Source organism: Triturus cristatus, chromosome 5_2 (assembly GCF_964204655.1).
Source record: "Triturus cristatus chromosome 5_2, aTriCri1.1, whole genome shotgun sequence".
Classification (NCBI taxonomy): Eukaryota; Metazoa; Chordata; class Amphibia; order Caudata; family Salamandridae; genus Triturus; species Triturus cristatus.
The window spans coordinates 653,834,164-653,849,148 of record NC_140588.1 but is presented as its reverse complement, the minus strand read 5'-3'; positions in this window follow the sequence as shown (position 1 = coordinate 653,849,148).

Sequence of the window (14,985 nt, the reverse complement as noted above, 5' to 3'; positions counted from 1 at the left end):
ATTGGTCTTCAACATACGGAAACGCCCATTCATGGCTAAATCTGTCTAGATTGCGTCTAAGTCCTTTTATCTTTTGGTTGACCATGTATGCTTGGTATTCACTTAGATCGTCTTGAATTCTAGCTAGCTGTTCTTTTGTGTCAGTGATAGTTGTGTCTGCCTTTATAGTCTCCTCTAACTCTAGAATCTCTTTGAGGAGCTCATCACTGAGCCTCTTTGCCGTGTTAATTATGAGGACAAGCCAATCCCGGGTGCACTTGTTCGCTATATAACTCCAGTCCACCCAGAATTTCTTGTCTTCCAAAAAGATTTTGGGCTCTATACGCACTAAAAGACTAGCAGGTGCTGCGCCTGCCCTGAGATATTCCGTCATCAGAGCTCCGTGGAGTGCTATCCTCACTTGTCTTTTCTTGGTATTGGATAGTTTTTCCCATTCGTCATGGGCTGAAGGTACCCCATTTAAGGGAGCATTAGGTAATAAAGAAGGACCTGATGGAATTGACGCTATATGTTCATCCGTGAAGGCAAGGCAAAATTTGTCCATATTCCTGTCACTCTACTACTAAACCACCCACAATGCAAGTTCTCCCGAGATTCTTTGTAGAGTTTGTAACGAAGGTATAGAGAGTGGAGGGGGAGGGGGAGGAGAAAGAGGGGGGTATATTCTAAAGGTTATTCATGCCAATCAAAGTCTTCCAAAGGGAGAACGGCCAAATATTAATGATGCTATGTGTTGTCCCTCGTAATGAATTGAAAGTCGTTAAAAAGCTCTCACGGCTAAGCTGCCGTTCTCAAGACCACAACACAAAATGGAGCTCTAGGGGCAGAGAACAGGTCATCCCCCACTCATACGTTTCTATACAGCAATTGACCTGTTCCCAAGGTGAATATACAGTTCATACGTCTATACCCGTTGTCATATATTTTAAGACAATCTATACAGCATGTGGTTACACCATCTATGCTACTTATGGGTATGGCTCACCAATTTAGAAAGAGAAAGAAACTCATACGAGGTACAATAGTCTCTGTAATCCCCAGGTATCTGTCTCTAAGCACCCAATGATAGTGAAAAAGTGTAGGAAAGGAGCGAGGAAGCCTCACGGTAGCAACACCAGGGAGGTTTAAGCAGGAAGGTACTCGCCTGCTACCTCAAGGTCTCATCATCAGCTAACCTCGTTCCGAAAGTAAGATTGTGTAAGGGAGGAAGAATGGGTAACAACCCAAAAGATAAAGTGCTTAGGTATGTGTGAAAGAAAAAGTAGTGCCAAAATATGTGCACCTTGGTGCACATATTTTGGCACTACTTTTTTATCATTGGGTGCTTAGAGACAGATACCTGGGGATTACAGAGACTATTGTACCTCGTATGAGTTTCTTTCTCTGTAACCACATGCTGTATAGATTGTCTTAAAATATATGACAACGGGTATAGACGTATGAACTGTATATTCACCTTGCGAACAGGAGATTTTTCTATCCTGGGATCATTGGGACGGGCACCCAGTAGGGCCGGTCGGCTCGATAATGTGGGCCCTGACCGTGACCCCTTAGAGTCTCAAATGACGAAGCTCCGCCAATAAGGGTGGGCTGATGGACTCTTAATCTCCTGGCTCAGTGATGTACTAATCATCTGAAGAGGTGTGCACGGTGTATGTAGCATCACGCGGCGTTTTGCTCTTTATTATTTTTCCGGACTTAAGACCTTCTGTGAGTGTATTTCGGTGTCTTTTGGGGATTGAAGGTGCTGTAGTCCTTAAACTAGTTCCCCTAGGACCCCTTTATAGATTATTGTCAAGTTATACATGTTAGCCACATAAATGGTAAAAAACATTGCTTCCGCGGCGAGGTCCAGGTGGGTTTCCACACAAATTTTCAGCTGTGATGAATGAACAACAGCTATTCCCCCCCCTTTCTTGTCAAGTCTATCCTGGGAAGAGACAACATACCCACTCGGTAGGGCAATGTTCCAGTCCGGACCAGACGCATCGTCCGTCCACGTTTCGGTTGAATTTGATAGCTGTGCTTATGAAGCGACCGAACATTCACCAGAACACAACTGAGCGACTGAAGTGGGTGACACCTCGTCAAGGGAAGGGGCACTGCCCTGCTCTCAATCGTGGACTCTCCGGCCTTCTGCCTGTTCGATAGGGTCCTCACACCATCCTCCCGAACGTCGTTCCGAGGCTGGACCTCACATTTGGGACAGGATCTTATCCCTGAGACCCTCTGACTTAGATCCCGGTCATGGGGCCTGCATATGGAGTTGTCCAAATCTAACAACTCCTCTCTGCTGTATGGGTTCAAATGGTGAGGGGCAGGGGTCCTGGCGCTCGGCGTGGATTGGGCGCGGACGGGCGCAGACGGGCTTGCCTTTGGCGCGCCATTGGCCCGCCCCCGGCGCGCCCGCTGCGCGCGCCTGCTGCGCGGCCGTCCCAGCGCCGTTTTTATTTTGCCGATAGTCACGCCCCCTGTCTGATGCGTCAATCCCAGGTGCAGTGCGGGCCCGCCTACAGCCTGGTCCGCTTGGGTCGACGGTCGATGATTTAGCAGGGAGAAGTGCACAAGAGGAGCCTTCCCCCGGTAAGGTCGCTATCGTGCAAACCAGCAATGTGCAAAAACTGATACCAGCAATATTAAAACATGTGTAATATTATTTTTAAAAAACGAACAGCAGCAATGTCATTTTTAAAAAAAGAGCAGCGCAATATGTCCCAAACAATTCGGTGATTTTAGTAAAAGATTAAACAGTTCCGGAAAAGTAATGCGGAGTAGACCCAGAGGCTAGACAGAGGTCCTCCCTACAGACCGCTGCGCGGCCGTCCCAGCGCCGTTTTTATTTTGCCAATAGTCACGCCCCCTGTCTGACGCGTCGATCCCAGGTGCAGTGCGGGCCCGCCTACAACCGGGTCCGCTTGGGTCGACGGTCGATGATTTAGCAGGGAGAAGTGCACAAGAGGAGCCTTCCCCCGGTAAGGTCGCTATCGTGCAAACCAGCAATGTGCAAAAACTGATACCAGCAATATTAAAACATGAGTAATATTATTTTTAAAAAACGAACAGCAGCAATGTCATTTTTAAAAAAAGAGCAGCGCAATATGTCCCAAACAATTCGGTGATTTTAGTAAAAGATGAAACAGTTCCGGAAAAGTAATGCGGAGTAGACCCAGAGGCCAGACAGAGGTCCTCTCTACAGACCCATAAAACTGCAATGTCTCAGTTATTTTTGTAATATTTCAGGAGGGTAAGTTGCTAGATAGACCCTAGCTGTCTGTGGTAGAAATGTCTTTGTTTTGGCAGTAGCTATTTGATCCTCCTTATTTACTGTTGAGTTAGATGGGAGAAGTGGAATTTGTTTGTGTTGTTTTAAGGTATTGATTCGCACCTCCAGCCTTTTCTGCGCTTACCACCACCCACCCTCCAAAACATCCAAACTGGGCATATGACTTTTAGGAATTACTTTGTGCATGTGTATATTAGACATTATATGATAGTGAGTACATATTTGGGATTTTGAAAGCAAATGACATGGTGACCTGCTTTAATTGAATATTGGTGTCAGATTATCTGTTCTTTGACACCCTTTGTTTTTTTGGCACACCATACAGAAGGATTTGTGCCGAAAATCATAAAACTCCAGCTATTTATAAAACCAAAGTCATGACATTGCTACTTAACAAGGACGCGTGGACAATGTCATCCACTGTGGATATGTGCTAGCCTGTATCCTGTGATAGCTGAGTGGGCAGAGACTAAGGGCCTTATGTAGGTGGGCTGGCATTTACCACTTCATAAATACCGAATCATACCGATTCGGTATTTATGAAGTGGTAAATGCAATGTAGGTAATGAGTCGGTAAATATTACCGACTCGGAAAAATTCGGTAATTACCGAATCGGTATTTACCGATTCGGTACTGAGGCATACCTTCCCATTGATGGGAAGGTATGCCTCATTACGGAATCGGTAAATACCGATTCGGTAGTGGGGGAGCACATGCAAGGGTGGCAGGGTGTCACATTGACACCCTGTTGCACCCCTGATTCGGCCATGTGTGCACATGTGGCGCACATACATGCCCTAAGGGCATGTATGTCTGCCACATTGCACACTTAAACGTGCACAAAAATGCTTTTTTACACATATTCGTCATTTACCACCAACCTTTAGTTGGTGGTAAATAACGAATCCCCACACCCACCACACACTCCCCCTACATCTCATTTCATGATTCGGTATTTACCGAATCGGTAATATTACCGAATCGGTAATTTTACCGATTCGGTAATTTTACCGATTCGGTAAATACCGAATCATGAAATTCTCCCCCTACATCTCAAAAGGCAAAATACCGGTCGGTAACGGTATAATTACCGAAAATCGGCCGTTACCGACCGGTATTTGGCTTCCTACATGAGGCCCTTAGTGTTGAATTGCCCTACCCTATTCACACAACCTACACACCCTGCAATCTACCTCAGTGGGGGAGGATGGCAGGCCATGGTGTGAGGTTTCCCATGTCCTTTCTAAGGTGTGGTGAGTAGCAGGGAGGGAGTTATATACCTACCACTACCAAGCTTCCTTCTTTTTAGCAATTTTGTCTTCATTCTACAGGATTCTGTATGGTAGGATTCTAGAATAAAAGTAAAATTTCCCTGTTAGTTCCCTGGGCCTGAGCAACTGGAGGTTTGCTTGATAATGCTACTGCCCCTGTGTATAAGTTCTATTTCTGGACGAAGGCGTTCAGTGTTGGGGTGAACAGACTTAGAGGATATAGCCCCTTTATGACCATACTTTAGGTACTCAGTGACTAATCCGGCGGGTGGTCAGCATAGGTCCTATCATCGCTGACTGCCTAGGAATCAATCACCTGTAAGATAACCCATTACATAGCCTACATTAAACAAAGCAACATTTCTCCAACAGTAATTGTATGGTCCCATTTTGTTTTCTCGCGGTCCTTTTCTCTGAGGGGGCAGTGCATTATTTGAACCATGATAGCAGGAGTGTGTGCAGGTTACGTGATATCAGCTATTATTGTTCACCACCATTACAACTAAAGGCAAACCATGAAATAAAATATACCAACGGTTTAATAATTGAAGTGACCCTTTCTAATCTTCTGTTTTATTACATTGTACATATTTGTTCTTGTATGAAAAACACCAATTAATTCAGGGCATAATGACCTTTTGTACAATCTCAATACAATATGCAAGTAAATTGGAAAATAGACTCCAGAGTCGCCAACCTGTCATCTGATGGGCATTTTCTATATCGCATTCAAATTGTTTTCAGTCACTTAAAAAACATTTTCAATAACAAGGCGATTCGGAGTTTTAGACAAGATCAACACTGCGGTAAAGGTTTCTCCCTACTAACCCGAAAAATAAACTAAACTAAAAAGGAAGTGCCCAAACTACACACACTGTAACTTCTTCCAACAAGTTTATGCATTTCTTGCATTAAAAAAGGCTCATGAATATTCTCTCGCGTCCATGAAAATTGGATACTTTTCTACTGCACTGAAATACCTGATAACAACTTTGTTAAATCAGTGTGTCCTAAAAGAGTTTGTGCTGGGGGTTGTACTCATAAAAATGTATCTTTTACATGCACATTTTTCTCTACTTTGTAAGGGAAATATCACAATCACATACAAATTTAAATCATCGTACAAAGTACAAGTATAATTTTATACATCAGCATGACGTACACAGTAGTAAAACTATTTTCTAACAAAAAAGACAAGTTATCCTTGAAAGAATGCCTGGTGACGGCAGGTGCGTGAGTGCTGTTTGCGAAACGGAGAGTCAACCAAAAGATATATAAATGATTCCAAATGAGTCGAATACATTTTACAAACGGCCAAATGTTTATGTACTCTAAGTTCGGTTTCAAAGTTATAAAGATTGCTTGTGTGCGTGATGTACAGTTATATGTAATTAAAATACCTAGGGCCTCATTTACCAACTTTTGATGTGCAGCAGCACAGCAGACCTTCCTGCAGCACTGCCGTGCGTCAAAAGAAAAGGGCAGAAATGCACCATGCTTACTGTTGTGTGTAGATTTAGATTCCGTATATAGGTTTCCCGATTTATGCCCTTATATAGGTACAATACATATTACCCCTATTTAGGCATAGAAAATCCAGCCCTTATTTAGGCATTGTCCATGCTAACCAAATACAGGCATGGTCTCCTGCATCCATCAATCCACGTCACGAGTTCTTGGAAAACCAGACTCTTAAGCCTTTAGGAATTTCCCTTGCTTGGATATTGATTTCTCCAAGAACTCATTTATTATGCATGAACCTTCCTTAGGGGTTCATTCATGATGTTCCGATGACTGACGTTGACGTCAATACGGGCATTCCTAAACACCTTCAAGGTATGAATATACCTGCACTTGCCCTGGCACACCACGGTTCCGGTACGGTCCAGTTTGACTGCCTTCTTGTGGTTCGCCACGACAAGTTCGGAAGGAGATCAAGTTCCCGCCTGGTGCACTGACCATACGCTCTCATCCTCCTCGCAGAGAATCCAGCTCCAGTGTTTCTGACTCCCCTTGAGGGGTGTTAGATATCGATCGCGGAAAGAGATTCCAACCTCACACATTCTAAGGTATGGAGCAGACTAGAACTTAGAGAAACTTTTGGCAACTCTTGGCAAACTTAAAACTATAGCTAGCTATACTTTAGAAAAGAGCACCTACTTCTTACCTCGTCCTACACTTAGGTTAGGTACACTGGGGTAGAACTATTTCGAAGCATCAGATGAGTATTCACATTTTAGCCTGTGTTATTTATATTTGTATTTTATGAATATATGTCATAGCTACAAACCATGCTATTGCAGTATTATTTTATCTTACTGCTAACCCTGTACGCATTGTACTTTGCATCCTGTCTTATGATTGTAGCAGTTCATATCTCTTGCATGAGAAATACGACTGTTCAATAAACCCCTTTTTATTGAAACGCCCGTCTCTCCATTTCTGTGCAACTCTGTAGAAACGAAGCATGCACGATTGACTGAGTGAAACTGTTATCTATTGTTTCCACTGTTCTGAGATTGTTCCGACTCTAAGGGAAACAAAGTTGTTATGTTTATGCGGTTGTCAGAAACTAATCCCTTCTTGTATATTCGAGATTTTTCTAGTGACCTCTGAGTTAGCTGGCACACACAAGTAATTAAGTTTAATGTACTTGATAGAGACATACTGACCTCAGTCCTATGTCAAAACTATAGTGTATATTATTCCAATGCACAGAGCCTATCAGGGATATGGGAACTACACTACATGGCGCCCAACGGTTTGGTAAGGCACTAATTTAATGCTAGATACTGAGGTAACTCAGTCGTGCTTTTCTCAGAGACCCCTACTCATAATACTCCACAAGACGTCTGGAGTGGTTATGGATAATATCCGCCATAGCTGAGTAGGACAAAAATCCTATGTATTAGCTGTTTGGTTTGTTCAACATTGAAGGATACAGTGTTCCAAAATATTGTGCACCTTATCTTTGTTCCCTTGAAACTTGCTCTGAAACTTTCATTAAACAATGACCGAAAATGGCACAAACACCGATACTGGTGGAGCTGTACCCAGCTTTTGATTATACAGATTTTGATAAAGCCGATGAAAATGCGAAAAACATTGCTCCAAATTTAAGGAGAGCCATCACTCTAAAACTTATAAAATTGGCCTAACACCAAGAGGGGGTAGGGCAGTTTTGTAATAGAGGCACATGAATCTCACCAGACTATTCATGAATATTCTATTCATGAATAGTATTCCCAGAATCAAATCCAGTAACTAAAACGTTTTTACTTCTACAAAGAAGATGAACCTCCTGAGGAATATATTCCTTTCGAGGATATTGAAATTCCACTCACATACCTGGAGCATGATCTCTGGTTTTAAGGCACCCTAAAACATTACAATCACATTACCAGGCTCAGTCCACTAGGTAGACCAGGAGCAACATGGCCGATTTTAGCCGGCTATACACCTCATCCTGACATTGAAGCAATGTCAGACGTAGAATTACTTAATCAGATACAAAATTTAACAGAATTACACAGTTAAACACAACTGTCTGAAAGTCCTTATAAGGTCTTTCCTAAAAACAATCCTACCTCTTCTAAAAAGAAGTGGGAAAATAACAAACAACATTCAAAAGAGAAAGATTCTCAATTCTGAGGTAGGTCTCCTCAAAAGGAGCCCTCTGAAAGCAGGTATAACCTCAGGAATAGGGATAATTTGAGAAAACCTGACAGGTATCAAGATACTCATACACGTTCCTCTCATACCTTCCAGATATCATCAGAGAACAAAGAAGAACGCGTAAAGTCCAAAGACGATCAACAAGTTCAGAAAAACAAACCAAAACCTCAATTCTCCAAAAAGAAGGTAGCAAGTCTGAAGTTCAGACATGCCGAGGATTCTGAGAGCACAACTCAAGAACGGAGAATGGGCTCAGACAATGTTGGACAGTACAGTACAGTTACAGTAGGTCGCCAGCAGCTGAAGGGGCTTCTGGAGACAGTCAACTTGAATGAGGACATTCAAGTTGAAACTGCAGATACCAGGGTTAGTTCTCCGCATAGGTTATATGAAATAACACTCCGGATGGAGGGAGACATACCAAGGAAAGTGAAAGCACTCTTTTAGGAGCGACTTTCAAAGGGTTCTGATATACTTCTAGCAGAACAAGACTGGCCACCAGAATTTGTCAGAGAGTGCCCACATGGCGAAGACATCATTATGCCAGCCTTCTCCAACGATGTTCCAGTACACTTAAAATATACTTATGCCAGGAAATGGGCAGTAGCCCAGGCCCCAGTATTATATAAGAATCATGTAGGATGGATTGAGGACTCACCTCACCACAAAATCCAGTTAAAAAGTCAACCGACTGCACAAAGGCAGTACCCGTTTAAGCAAGAGGCTAAAAGACAAGTCAGGGAGATCTTAGATCAACTTGAATACCAAGGGGTGATTGAAACACGCACCTCATAAATGACCAATCCTTTGTTTCCTGTCTCCAAACCAGACAATACATATCGTCTAGTTTTGGATTACAGACACCTAAACTCTTGTTGTAAAACATTTGCAGTGCAAAATGCACACAGTACAGCATTAATGAATAACATTGTGCGTAAAACGTACAAAACCACATTAGACATTTCAAATGGTTTCTTTTGTCAAAATATTGCACCTGAAAGTAGATATTTGACCGCTTTCTCAGTAATGGGGACCCAGCGTCAATTTTGTCGACTCCCACATGTTTTCAAAAACAGCCCGGGGTTATTCTTGGCAAGAGTAACAGAGTTACTACGAATTTATGATGACGAGGCATTGTCATATGTCGATTATATATATCCGACAGACGATGACCTGGACAGACACTTGAACAGGGTGAACACCATTATATTGGGCTTCGCCTCTGAGGGTTACAAATTCAACTTTAAAAAGTCCAGAATTGCCCATCTCAACATCCTTTCCCTAGGATATGAACTTTCAAGTGAAGGCAAAAGCCTCGCAGCCAACTTTTTAGAAAAGTGTGCGCTGCTCCAACTTCCAAAAACGCTGAAAAACTTACAGTTGATTCTAGGTTTCCTGAATTTTGGAAGAACATACATTCTAAACTACGCAGAGAGGGTTAAACCTCTCTACGAATTAATTAAACCTGATTTCAAAGCCACAACTTGGACACAAGAACACAGAGAAATTCTGCGTTCACTTCAAACAGACATGTTAGCAACTAAACACTTGCGAACACGCGTAAATGTATGCAACTTAGTGATCCAAATCATTCCGTGTCAATGCGGATTCACCTACTTAACTTTTAAAGAAGGTGAAAAAGTACCAATTGCATACAAATTACACTTGTATACACAAGCATAAATGAAATTCACTTCTACAGAAAAGATTCTGACAGCAGATCAAACCGCTGTAGCAAAAGAAAGAGCCCTAGCACAGGGGAAACGCATTATGGTCCTGACTCCTGTACCAGCCTTAGAGGCAGTTATTAAAGCTAGCATTCAGAATGCAAAAGCTGCACATCCAAGGTGGATACAATGGGATAATTATTTTGCTGCAACTGATCTTGAATATGTTTTTGATCATTATTTAAAAACACAAGCATTCCTGCAATACGAACACAAATGTCCTCTGCCTACTGAAATTCTCCCTCTTGATCAGTATGAATTTATAATTTTTACTGACGGATCTGCACAACCCACTACGGAGAGTAAAAAAGCTTATAGTGCATCATGTGCGATCGTTAAAGTTCGTATGCTCGATGGCAAATTCAGACCAATGGTCACAAAAACGCAATCTCTAGGAGATTGTACATCTCAGCGAGCTGAGCTACAAGCTTTCAAGATGGCACTTGAAAACACGGATCGCGAATTCCCCACACTCATAGTGTGCGATTCTTTTTATTGTGTTCAATCTTACAATGAATATTTACAAAATTGGCTTCAAAATAGTTTCAAAAATGCAAAAGGTGGCACAATCAAGCATAAAATGCTTTGGGAACAAGTAGTTCAGTTGCAAAACAGACTACAAAACACTCACGTGATACACACGCTGAGTCATCAACGTGATGGCGTTCACGATGAAGAGAATTCATTGGCTGATGAAGCCGCGGAAGGGGCTGTGCAAACGGCTTCTGTAGCTGCAATCACTCGTTCAAAAATGAAAATAGACAGTGAAATAATGCTGGCTGTCAATGCTTCAAGCAAAGGCAGCAGTGCAGCGTTACCTAAAACATTTCCACTCCAATACTCATATATAATTGATGCAAACAATGTTCCGTTTGCTCGAATCCCTGGAGTGGGGGATAGGGTAATACCAAACATGGAACATAGATTAGGACTAATCCTAGCAGTTCATGAAGGGATCGCCTCTGTCCATGCAGGTGTTTCTGCCACTGTATCATTATTAAAACAGAGATACTGGTGGCCAGGCATTAGGAAACACACCAGGAATTATGTTTTGGAATGAGAAATATGGCAGAAGATGAAAGTCTCTACTGTGAAACATCCTGCACGGACGCCCCTGTTAATTTCAGATAAACCATTAGCATGTGTTTACCTGGACCACTGCGGTCCCTTACAAAGGGATGGTAACTATAAATATATTATGGTCGCAGTGGATTCGTGTTCTAGGCTCCTATGGATGTGGCCTCAGTGCTCGGCTGACGCTCGAACTGTTATAAAAGATTTGCGAGTCTTTATCAGCACATACACAATTGGCACACTACATTCTGACCAGGGTCCTGCATTTAGCTCTCGAGCTTACAAAGAAGCCATGGCCAGTTTGGGTGTAGCATTGTGGTATTCTTCTCCATTCCATCCTGAGGGAAATTCTGTTGTGGAAAGAAAAATCCGTGACATAAAGCAGTCTATAACAGCTGGGGTATTAGGTTTGGTTGATGGGTGGGTCAAACACCTTTATGGGGTCCAGCGGCACTTAACAACTTGCCAAGAAGTTCTCTAGGGGGTGTCATTCCATATGAAGTTCTATTTGGAACTAGAATGTTGGTACCGGACCTTGATATGCAAGGCACAGTGATGGAAAACAACAAGTATGATATCAAAGATCGTTTGGCTGTTTTACATTACTTAAATGAACTAAGAACGAAACAAAGCAACGTGCTCCTGAAGCCAACCATCAATTGGGAAAAAACGGCTGTCCCAGCAAGGCCTGTCTGGATCCTAAAGCTTGGTGATCTAGTCAGAGAAAAGATCGTGGACAAGAAGGAATTTGGGCCTTCTTATAGACAACCAGTACCTGTCCTAGCAATCCACGGATCAAGAACAGTACTACTGCCGCCCCTTGCTGGTAAAAAGTAGAAAAGATTTGTGTCCATCGACCTGATCAAACCACACTATGTGGCCGATACTAAGCAGTAGGCCAAGTGGAATCCGACAATGTAGTAAACGCACTCAGCTAGCTACAATCCAAGAGGTTCAAACTGAGAGACTCATCACCTTTGAAGATTCTGTAGTGAAAAATGAAGGAGGACTATGCAACAGAGCTATGGAACTCCTCCCTCTTGAAACCCAAATAACAGTTTGTCCTCATACACCTGTCTACAACGAAGTAACAAGTGATCAACTGGTTCCAGCGAATTCAACAAATCCTGATGCAATTCCAACCATTGGCAGAAATGCCTCTGGCTATTTCATCAACTTTGATACGTTTTCTAAGGATCACAGAGAACCTGAAACGACGCCAGCACAAAGAACTTTCAAAGAACAAGCAACAGACTTTTTTCATCTCCTGAAAAAGACTTATCTGGTTTCACCATGGATTGAACTATGGATTGCTTTGGGAATATTCTTCTTTCTATTATGGTTAGCTCTGGTAATAACTCTGGGTATGCTGATAAGTGGAAGATATATTCAAATGGACACAGCAAGTAAAAGAGTGAACTTACTTCTCCAGCCAGACAAATCATCCCATCGTGAAGCAAGAGACTTGTCAACAGTGAACATCACAGCCGTTCCTATACATGATGGTATAGTTTGGGACAAAACTGAATATGACATTTTTGGCCCGTCGGAGCTTTTGAAGATTCCACATTTATTTAAGATTTCAGTGAGTGACTTTATTACCTCTAGTACCTTTTCTGATGATTGGGACTTCAAGACTGTTAATAACATGATGTCTGATGTGGAGATGTCTACAGTATTCACAAATCATGAATATTTAGAGGGTTCATCAGACTATGAACAAATGTATTGTTATAACCACTATGGTCATCATTTCTTGCATAAATCTGCAACACCTAGAAATGTATTTATGTATAACCAATGGGAACATTGTCCTACACCTCCAAAGGGTAGTTCGAAAACTTTTGCAACGAAATTTCCATATTTTTCAAGCTACAATTTATCTAATCCAGAAATGTTTTACTTTAAAAATGTGAACAAGACAGGAACAAAAAATATGTTAACCAATACGAAACAGATTTATTCTGCAGCCTTTATTGCCCAACTGTCTAGATAGGGTTTCGACTTTTGGAAAGACAACATTGAGACAAAATCTATCTGGGGTACAAAAGATTGGCAAGTACAGGGGGTAGAAGCTTTGTTTAGAGCCTGTATCATCCCTGAGCAAATTATGTTTTTGAATGACACTGTCCAGCAAACGTCTTGCCTTAGGTTAGACAAGATCAAAGACATGAACACACCGACCATACCTATACCTGCAAATAATAGCACTACACGGGGGGATTTGACGTACATAATATTTGACATCCCAACAGATCAGATCCAGAATGGAAAAAATGGTTGCTCTGACCCACAGACACGAATCACTGTCAAGATCGATTCCTGAAAAAAACACAGGGTTTCACTATCTATAGGCCAGACTCACGCTATGTTCAAAGACAGCATCTAGGGGTAGTAACAACATACAGTGTAGGGAAACTCTGCCTTGATTGGCTACAATAAGCTACACTGCAGAATGTAAATCAACACTTATCTTTACTTAAAGAAGGCGCAGACCTTAGGGAATTCTTCCTAGGACCAAGAAAACCGCGTCAAAAACGTTTCATATATGCCAGTATCTACACTGCTTATAATGAAGCATGGAAGGTTACCCAAGCAGAGACTGCAGAAAGAATACGAGAAATTGATCACATTCATTTAGAGAAAACTCTCTCTGCAGTAGACAATGGGTTAACAACTCTGTCGTCCAGAATATATTCGTTGGACAGCATTGTCTCTTCTGTCATAGACATCATGGAACAAGACTTGGTCATGTTGCAACATGGTCAGTCTCAGCTATGTTCTATCATGCTATTGGGCTGGACGCTACAAAACTTGCGTGCAGGCTATGTGCCTTGGTGTTTAATCAACACTATGTCACTGTTTTTACAATTCAATCTCACTGATAAACAGATCAAACTGGCACAAAGGGGAGCAGACTACACTGTGCTGAGCATTTAGAAACTGGAAATATTACCATTCACAGTGGCAGAAAAACCAGCTACTGAATGGCTCATACATGGTAAAATTACTCTGCCTGTTACAACTTTCCATTTTCAGTATTGCCAAAAACATATACCAGTAGGCAAATATGAAATGTTGGGTAAAGGACACATCAAGACATCCTGGGATTTACCTTACACACATAGATGTTGGAGTGGGGAACGTGAAGTGTTTCTTAGTGGTGGAAACTGTGAACACGCACCAAGCGGTTCTCTCCTTTGTCAGGGTATTAATTTACACGGGGCCTGTGATGGTTCCACTACAAACTTATCCTGTCACCTGCAAGGTTCACGGTCTGTAGTGATTAATCCGATTTTTGGCCAACTTTCTAATGGGAGTTATGTTATGTTGAATGATCACAGCTGCTGTGGTATTATGCAAGGTATTCCATATATAGGTACGGTTACATCCAGGGTCACTTGCTGTATGCAAGTCTTGTTTCCACAAATAGACACAGTCAGGGAGTCGCCTTTATGGCCTACACTGAACATCTGTTCTATACGAATTGATACTCTAAGCAGAATGAAAGCCATTCTTTTACAGAAAACAGTGCCACTGACCTCGGCCAGAGAAACCTATGATCTACAAGTCGCATGGACTTCTGCCGAGATCATACCCTTTTGTAAACAAACTGCCAAGACATTTCTCAGAAATGTTAGGTTGTATCTTAAACATGTCTGATACAAGCGGTATTATACATGTATTTAAGAACGTATGTGCAGGACTGTTAGCACCTTTTCAAGCAGTCCTCTGCATATTTCCAAACTTCGTGCACTCTGTGTTTGGCGGACTGCCGCTCCTTTGAGCACTCGTTGCAGGGATCCTATTTTTGCTCCTACTGCTACGATATGGCAAGCCAAATCACCAGCGACACCCAATTCACCATGGAGAGAGCTCTATTGGAGATGAAGTGTCGTGAGCGCATCATCCAAATTTTGGGTTTACCTCGTCTACGAGAATTAAACACCACAT